The sequence below is a fragment of the Oryctolagus cuniculus genome, chromosome 5 (genome assembly GCF_964237555.1).
Source record: "Oryctolagus cuniculus chromosome 5, mOryCun1.1, whole genome shotgun sequence".
NCBI lineage: Eukaryota > Metazoa > Chordata > Mammalia > Lagomorpha > Leporidae > Oryctolagus > Oryctolagus cuniculus.
The window spans coordinates 75,342,736-75,352,341 of NC_091436.1; the positions used below are offsets into that span (position 1 = coordinate 75,342,736).

Genomic DNA, 9,606 nt, shown 5'->3' on the forward strand with positions numbered 1-9,606 from the left:
GGGCTAATGAAGCCTAACAAAAGATTTGCTGAGGGCATTCACTTTGTTTTCCAGGGACACTTCCAAAAAGATGATTTTTTTTTTCTTTTTGATTTGTAATACATCAAGACATGTTAAAAAATGTAGCCTCTTTTTACTATAATATGAAGCTGGCTCACAGAGCAAGAGAAAGCCAAGGAAATCTTAATGATGGAGTTGGAGTTCATGGATTTTGTCGCTACTGAAAACCAATCACAGCTGGACTTCTGGTTACATGTGCAACTGGTTCCCTTATTTGAGTTGGATTTTCTGTTACTTGTAGTCAAGTGCACTGGATCTGAGATATATGCCCAGAACCTAGTATTCAGTAAATACATATTGAATCTAATATTTTCTCATATATGATGCATGTCTTCCTTAGTTTATCATCTTTTTCCATTACATATTTGTTTTATTTAATTATAAAATAATATACTCCTTTTTAGAAAGTCAAAACAATAAACAAATGTGAAAGACTTTGATTTCTGCTTTCTTCTTCCTAATTACACCCTGCTGAGGTAAATAAAGATTAGCTAAGTGTACTTAGCATATTTTCCTCTCTGCTCACAGAAACTTTTAAACTTACATCATGTTTAGTTTTCTTTATTTGTTATTCACTTTACGAAAACGATGTCATCCTATACACTTTATCATACAATATCTGTTTTTTTCAAATTAATAAATCATGGCTATTTTTACAGGCCAGTCTACATAGATATCACTCAATAACTGCACACTATGAATTATCTCTGCATTGTTGCTCTGGTTAAGTGTGTCAGAGAGTTTTAGTCATATTTTTAAGCTATAAATCTGAACCTTTAGCCTTTTCCTTTTTGACTGTTCAGGTTTATGTCTTCAAATTTGGGGTGTTAGAGGAAAGCAATGGTTGATGGAATGCCTAAGGCAGTGTGAAGGATTTGTAAACTTTGCAAGTATTAGGGAATGTAGTTTACCATTTTGAAATTTACATTCATTTTTTTTCTTTCTTGAAAGAAGAGCAGGGCTAGGGCAGGCATTTTGTGGAGCTGATTATTTTTGGACTTTAAAACTGACCTATGAAAACTCTCAAACTCTCATTTTCTTTTAGGAGAGACTGTGATCCTGAGATACTCTTTTGTACTTAAGTTGGGTGTCTGAAGCTAATACAGTCACATTGCCTGTTTGTGAAGTGCTTGGTAATTCTAGCATAACCTCCTCTGACGACATTACAATTTTAGGGCTTTCTTTGTTAAAAGAAGTTTCTTAACCTAATGATAGTGGGGCCCTCATGACTTTGAAGCTCTTGAATAGTACAAATGAAATGGTAATTATCCAGAATACTGGTTCACACATTTGTTTAATGTTATTTGCTTATCACAAAAGATAAGGAACTTGGTTAACACATTTGCATTCTTATCGCTCCATTTAATGATGACACTCAATTCAGTCACCTTCTGGCCATTTCATTGCACATCATCAGCTCCTGTTAAATTCAGCAGTGATATCCATGACAGCAACTTTAAAGGATGATTTGCTGGTTATCTTACTCATTCTCACCACAGCGCTTGACATTACTTGACTCTCCCTCTAAAAATATTCAAAACATACAAAAGTTCAAAAAGAGAAAAGTTCACAAAATATTAAAATAACAGTTCATGTACCAAGTGTCCAGGTTTATTATAGATACACAGTTTGCTATATTTGCTCCTAACCTTTTTCTTGAGGAATAAAATATTATGACTTAAGTTTTCATCATTCCGATAGTTTATGTCTATCATGACCATGCAGATTTTTGTACTTTTATTAAATATGAATACAGGGCCCAGCGCTGTGATGTAGCATGTAAAGCTACTGCCTGCAGTGCTGGCATCCCATAAGGGCACCAGTTTGAGTCCTGGCTGCTCCACTTCTGATCCAGTTCTCTACTATGGCCTGAGAAAGCAGTAGAAGATGACCAAAGTTCTTGGGCCCCTGCACCCACATGGGAGACCCAGAAGAAGCTCCTGGCTCCTGGCTTTGGATTGGCATAGCTTTGGCCATTGCAGCCCACTGGGGAGGGAACCAGCAGATGGAAAACATCTCTCTCTCTCTCTCTGTCTCTCCTTCTCTTTCTGTGTGTGCAACTCTGACTTTCAAATAAATAAATAAATCTTTAAAAAATATGTATCCATGGTATTAGTACATCAAACTCCATAACTGTTTCCCTTGCTCCATATCTTTTTGCTTGTTTTAATTTTGCTCTGAATTTATCAAGACCAAAGTAATAGAATATACCTTTAGGAGTTTTGTACCAAGAAATTTGTCTTGAAAGCTGCTATTCCATAGAAGGAAAAGTATATCAAGTTCCTGTCTGATTTTTAAAAATCTTATAAACAAGATTTTTTATGTCCTTAGATTTTGAAGGTTAAGACAAATATAAACATATATCTGCACAATTCTTAGTAGTTGTGTAAGACTAATGGAATTTATTAAGTGCTTTTTCATGTGGATGTTTTACCACTGCAGATGACTACTCAAATCTCTTATAGTTCTTTAATATTATTTTTTCATTCATCACCTTGATGACAGTATTTGCTCTCATGTGAGCTCACCTGTCTTGTCTTGTCTTTTCTTTTTTAAGATTTATTTTATTTATTTATTTTTTTTCACTTTTCTTTTCTTTTTTTTAAACTTTTATTTAATGAATATAAATTTCCAAAGTACAGAATATGGATTACAATGGCTCCCCCCCCCCCCATAACATCCCTCCAACCCGCAACCCTCCCCTTTCCCACTCCCTCTCCCCTTCCATTCACATCAAGATTCATTTTCGTTTCTCTTTATATACAGAAGATCAGTTTAGCATACATTAAGTAAAGATTTCAACAGTTTGCTTGTCAGGAATCTTCAGGATACTATTAAAAAAACCCAAGATTTATTTTATTTATTTGAAAGACAGAGTTACACAGAGAGGTAGAGACAGAGAGAGAGGTCTTCCATCCATTGGTTCACTCCTCAGATGGCTACAATGGCCGGAGCTGTGCTGATCCGAAGCCAGGAGCCAGGAGCCTCCTCCGGGTTTCCCATGTGGCTGCACGGGCCCAAGGACTTGGGCCATCTTCCACTGCTATCCCAGGCCATAGCAGAGAGCTGGATTGAAAGAGGAGCAGCCGGGACTAGAACTGACGCCCATATGGGATGCTGGCGCTTCAGGCCAGGGCTTTAACCTGCTCCACCACAGCACTGGCCCTGCCACCTGTCTTTTCTAGCTATGACCTTGTATGGACAGTGTTTGTACTCACTGTACAAATGTCCATGTATTACACATTTAAGCAACATAGTTCCATTACTTTTCATGTTCCCCTTCACTCTTTCTCCTTTTTGGGAACATGTCAGCAACTAGATAGTATAAGATGAGCAATGGAGGCTACTGAGAGTGATCCACGTAGAACATGAGTTTTTCTGGGCATTAACACAAGGTGTGCTGCTGGCCAGGCTACTTCAACTCACAAGAAAATCCTGTGGGAGATCCAACCGGCAGACTCAAGGAATTCAGGAAACAGGATCCCAGAGGTGATACTCTGGGATCTTGGCCATGGGGTTGAATGTCTCACCTTGCTAAAAAGAGACACTGGACCTAAATGGCACAGCACGACTTTGCTCCTGCTTTAATCAATTTCTCAACACCTCAGTCAGTTAAATCACCTACAGCTACCTTTGAAAAACACAGAGAACATCTTTCAAGAGGAGAAGGTAGATTGGAGTAAGCAATCATAGACACAATTCCTCTGATGGCTTTTTTAACAATGGCCTCTTGTGTACTCTGGGGGACTCCTGTCACCAGGCCTCCTGGTTCTACCATGATTCTGTGCACTCTGCTGTCTCTAAAGGAGCATCTGCTGAGATCACAGGGAACATGGCTGGTTGGCATAGGTCTTCCCAAGGTCATCGTGGTGGTGTGAGCCAGTGTAGTTGAGGTGGAGCAAGGAACCGTTGACACTGGAATGGCTGCGTGCACACCCAGAAAGGCTGTACATTTCAGGAAAAGATACATTTTTTTTAAAGAAAAGAAAAAGACAAGGTGGGAAAATTGCAATTTGAAGAGGAAAATCAGCCATATAGACCTATTGGGACTCTTTCTGGTGTGTGGGAGAAATCATCTAGTGCCAAGCAAACTTCCAAGATGTGAGTCATCAAAAACGTTCCTGCTTTCTCTGATGCATTCATCAAACCAGAATCTTAGCATGCAAATGGGAACAAAACATCAACCACAGTTCCAAGTGTCTATAAGAACCTCGTTCCTAAGCTTGCATGACCTCCTTTCAACCCCAATGCATGGAAAGCTAGCAGAATTACACACAACGTAGGATCCCTTTCCTCTAGCTAGGAGTCTGCTTTTCCAAGTCCAGTCTGTTACTAAGCCAGTGGTACCAGCTGGCACTGCAGTTTGAAGCTCCCCAAAGAGAGTCCCTCTAGCATCAACCCTCCAGTTGTGATCAGTTGACCTGCTGAACCACTGATAGGAAGAATGAGTTTCTGAAGACTCTGAGGGATGACCAAAATGGATACTTCTCAAAAAACAGAGACACTGACAAACCTGAGGATTTGGAGGACAACAGCACACTGAAGCAAAGGAAAATCAAAGGGAAAGCTGTCATCAAAATGGTCTTTCTCTGGCTGTCATGGAAGAAGGGGAGGGCCTCTCACAGTTTCTGGTAGCAGAGAACAGGTTATAGACAGCGGTGGGATGACAGAAATATGCTGAAAATGATGAGAAATGCCTTCCCTTCAGAGAAGAAGAGATCAAAGACTTGCACATGAAGACAGAGCAGGTGAAAAGAAATGGCTTCAGAAGAATGGCTTCTTGCAGAGCTGCAGTTCTGGCTAAGTGGCATCTTAACTCTTGTGGTAAACATCTGCTCCATGATTGTTGATAGTTTTGGGCAACACGCACACACACACACACACACACACAATGTTTTCTGATTGCAGAGAGGTATTTTTTCTCACTTGATTTTGTAGAGGATTTTAAATCACTGAGCATATTTTCATACATTTTGTCAATTTTGCCCAAGTTTTAGAATTTATTAACATAGTTATTCATTGTATTTTCTTATTTAATACATAGTTATTCATGTATTTTCATGTTGAGTTTACAGATAGATACTACATTTGTTACTATGCTTCTGGTTGTATTCCTAAAATTATTTATTTTTACAATCCCTATCATTTCCTTAATCAGTCTTGCCAATGACTTGTCTGTTTTACAGTCTTGTCCAAGAAATAGCTCTCAGTTTAGGAAATCAAGTCAATTCTTCTTTGTTTTCTTTTCATTACTTTTTCATGTAATTTTTATTTCCAGTTTTATACATTTTGGTGTTTGCTATAAATTTTGTTTCTAGCTACATAAAAATAGTTACCTCACATATTTGCAATCTTTCTTGTTTTCTAACCTACATTTAAATATAAATCATCTTAAAAAGCAAATATAACTGCTCTAAGAAATTTATATACCTAGTGCTTTTTATATTTCAATCTGGTCCAAATTTCTATTATGTCATTTTAAAATTATGAGTTATTTAGAATTATGGTTTTAGTTTTCATCTCTATATTATCTTTTTTTTTTAAATTTGATAGGTGGAGTTATAGACAGTGAGAGAGAGAGACAGAGAGAAGGGTCTTCCTTCCGATGGTTCACTCCCCAAATGGAAGCTATGGCCAGCGCTGCGCCGATCCAAAGCCAGGATCCAGGTGCTTCTTCCTGGTCTCCCTGTGTGGGTGCAGGGACCCAAGCACTTGGGTCATCCTCCACTGCCCTCCTGGGGTACAGCAGAGAGCTGGACTGGAACAGGAGCAACCGGGACTAGAACCTGGTGCCCATATGCGCCGCAGGCAGAGCATTAACCAAGTGAGCTATGGCGCCAGTATCTCTATATTATCTTTTTAAAAGTTTTTAATTTATTGATTTTTATTTAATTTCAAATAAAGTTAAATAGACCATATCACATTGAGTCTTTGATGTTAAATTTTCTTTGTGGTCTTTAACTTTTTTTTTTTGGTAAATACATTACATATGCTTGAAAAGATATTAACCTATGATTCGTTAGCAATGAAATTTTATGTGTGCCTTTTATTTGCTTTGTTTTTCAATATTCCAGTCTCACTGTTTTTTTTTTAAAGATTTATTTTATTTATTTGAAAGAGTTACACAGAGAGGAGAGGCAGAGAGAGAGAGAGAGAGAGAGAGAGAAAGAGAAACAGAGAGACAGAGAGGTCTTCCATCCGATGGTTCACTCCTCAATTGGCCGCAATGGCCAGAACTGCACTGATCCGAAGCCAGGAGCCAGAAGCTTCTTCTGGGTCTCCTACGTGGGTGCAGGGGTCCAAGCACTTGAGCCATCTTCTACTGCTTTCCCAGGCCAAAGCAGAGAGCTGGATTGGAAGTGGAGCACCGGGTCTCGAACTGGTGCCCATATGGAATGCCGGCACTTCAGGCCGGGGTGTTAACGCATTGTGCCACAGCGCCAGCCCCTAAACATTTTTTAATATAAAGCACTGACAGGCATTGTCTATGGGTTGGCTGTGGAGTTTATGAGAAGAAAGGATGAAAATACTTAGGGTGAAGGCCTGTTTACATTATGTCTTACAATATTCTGCTTAGATTTTCTCAAGTGAAGTGCTGTGTTCAGTGAAATATATATTTGTGGGTTAGTTAAGGTAAGAGATCTGACAGAAGCAGTTACTCGTATGCTTTTCCAGTGGGGCACTTCTAGGAATTGATCAGTGCTCTATTTTCTTGTCTAGAAAACTGACTTTGTAATTCTTTTAAAATTAATACATAAGCTTACAAAATAAAGAACGAAACTCTGAGACTGACAGCCCTTCACTCACTACTAACTCCTCACTGTGGTACAAGTGCCAATGTGCCTTTTAATCATTTTCAGTAAATTGAAATTGTATTTTGGGAACTCCTGGTACAAGTTAATGAGATTTAGATTGGTATGATCTGTGAGTCCTAATTGAAGAGTGATTGAGGTCTTATGGTTTCATTATTGTATGAACATATGAAGGAAATGAGATAGAATAGACCTAGGGAATTTGTCAAATGGCATGAACTCTGGAATTGGAAGAAAATTTAAGATGTATGTGACAAACGTTCTTCTGTCTACTTTCTTGATACATAAAAATTTACACAGTGCCTCTGGTGCAAAATGTTTTCTTCAGCTTCTTTGTGTGATCGTACTTCAAATCCAGGTTCTTTTGAAAGGGTTTTGGAAGCTTGGATAAACAAAGGACATTTTAAGAAATGACTAACATTGGGAATTTGAATGGAGCTGAAATACACAGTCTTAAAAATCACTCACTGTGGAATTATTGATGTACTTAAACTGTACTGTTCTCAAAGGGTTTGTTGAAAATTTCCCAGAAGCTATGTGATTAAGAGAGAATTTTGACCCTATAAAATTTAAAATTTCTTACATTTCAAACTTCAAATAAAAAATTGTTATATATAAGAGTGTTTGTGATAGACAATGTGATTTTTGTAATCTATTAATGGTGAAATGACTGAATTAATATCTCTAACAGTTCTTTTTTTTTCATTTGACAAATCTTTATTAGGGAAACTTCAGGGCATGGAGTGGTTCTAATGTTCCAAGATAGGAGAACAAGTATCTTTCTTCAATGACATCTGTTTTTGAAATTGCCTCTCTTATTTATTTTTACACAGAAACCTTTTATTTAAGGTATACACACTTCTGCTTTTCATAAATACAAATTTAGAAACAGTGATTCTTCCCACTCTACCTGTCCTCTTGCCCACACTCCCACCCTTATTCCTCCTCCCTCTCTTATTCCCATCCTTATTTTTTTTTACTAAGATCTATTTTCAATTTACATTATACACATAAGATTAACACTATACTAAGAAAAGAGTTCCATAAATAGTATGAAAAAAAAAAACTGTTCCTCAACAGTTGAGACAAGGGCTGTTCAAAGTCATCACTTTGGAAAATGCCAATTTCACTTCTATAGATTAAATTTTAGGTATTCTATTAGTTACCACAGATCAGGTAGAACATATGACATTTGTCTTTTTGGGACTAGTTTATTTCATTAAATATAATGTTTTCCAGTTACATCCATTTTGTTGCAAATGACAGGATTTCATTCTTTTTAACTGCTGTGCAGTATTCCATGTTATACATATCCCAGTCAGCGGTTGACAGATATTTGAGTTGATTCCATATCTTAGCTATTGTGAATTGAGTTGCCGTAAACATGCGGGTACAGATAACTCTTGCCTATGCTGATTTCATTTCCCTTAGGTAAATAAGCAGGAGTGGGATGGCTGGGTCATATGGTCTATATTCAAATTTCTGAGGTATCTCCATGTTGTCTTCCATAGTGGCTTTACCAGTTTACATTCCCACCAATAGTGGATTAGGGTACCTTTATCCCCAATCTTCATTACTATTTGTTTGTGTGTTGATTTCTCTATGAAGGCCATTCTAACTAGGGTGAGGTGAAACCTCATTATGGTCCTGATTCATATTTCCTTGATGGCTGGGGATCCTGAGCATTTTTTCATGTGTCTGTTGGCCATTTGAATTTCCTCTTTTGAAAAATGCCTCTTTAAGTCCATTGCCCATTTCTTAACTGAGTTTTATGCTTTGCTGCTGAATTCCTTGACCTCTTTATATATTCTGGATATTAATTCTCTGTCAGTTGCATAATTTGCAGATAATTTCTCCCATTCTGTCAATTGCCTCTTCACTTTACTGAGTGTTACTTTTGCAGTGCAGAAGCTTCTCAAGTTGATGTAATCCAATTTGTTATTTTTGACTTGATTGCCTATGCTTTTGGGGTCTTTTCCAAGAACTCTTTGCCTATCCCAATGTCTTTCAGAGTTTCCCCAATGTTTTCTAACAATTTGATGGTATTGGTTCATAGATTTAGGTGTTTTATACATTTTGAATGGATTTTTGTGTAAGATATATGCTTCATCCTTCTGCATGCTGAGATCCAATTTTCCCAGCACCATTGTTGAAAAGGCTGTCCTTTTTCCAGGGATTGTTTTAAGTTTTTTTTTTTTTTGCCAAAAATAAGATAGTTGTAGATGCATGGATTGATTTCTGGAGTTTCTGTTCCATTGGTCTATACATCTCTTTTTGTGCCAGTACTAGGCTGTTTTGATTATAACTGCCCTATAGTATGTCTTGGAATCTGGTATTGTGGTGTCTCATGCTTTGTTTCTGATATATAAGATTACTTTAGTTATTCGGAGTCTCCTGTGTTTCCATATGAACTTCAGCATCATTTTTTCTATATCTGAAAAGAATTCCTTGGTTTTTGATTGGTATTACATTGAACCTAAATTGCTCTCAGTAGTATGGACATTTTGATAATATTGATTCTTCCAATCCATTAACATGGAAGATTTTTTCATTTTTAAAGTCTTCTATTTTTATTTAATATTTTATTATTCTCATCATAGAGATCTTTGATGAACTTGGTTAAATTTATTCCAAGATATTTAATTTTTTTGTAGCTATGGTGAATTGTCTTGATCTTAAAAGTTCTTTTTCAGCCATGGTATTATGTATGTATACAAAGGCTATTGATTTTTGT

The 9,606-nt window shown here is 37.2% G+C and overlaps 1 pseudogene; it reads left to right on the forward strand.

The window, feature by feature from the left end:
- The first annotated feature begins 3,170 nt into the window (after window positions 1-3,170).
- Window positions 3,171-4,864, forward strand: LOC100355299 (vasculin-like protein 1 pseudogene; annotated as a pseudogene).
- The last annotated feature ends 4,742 nt before the right edge of the window (window positions 4,865-9,606 follow it).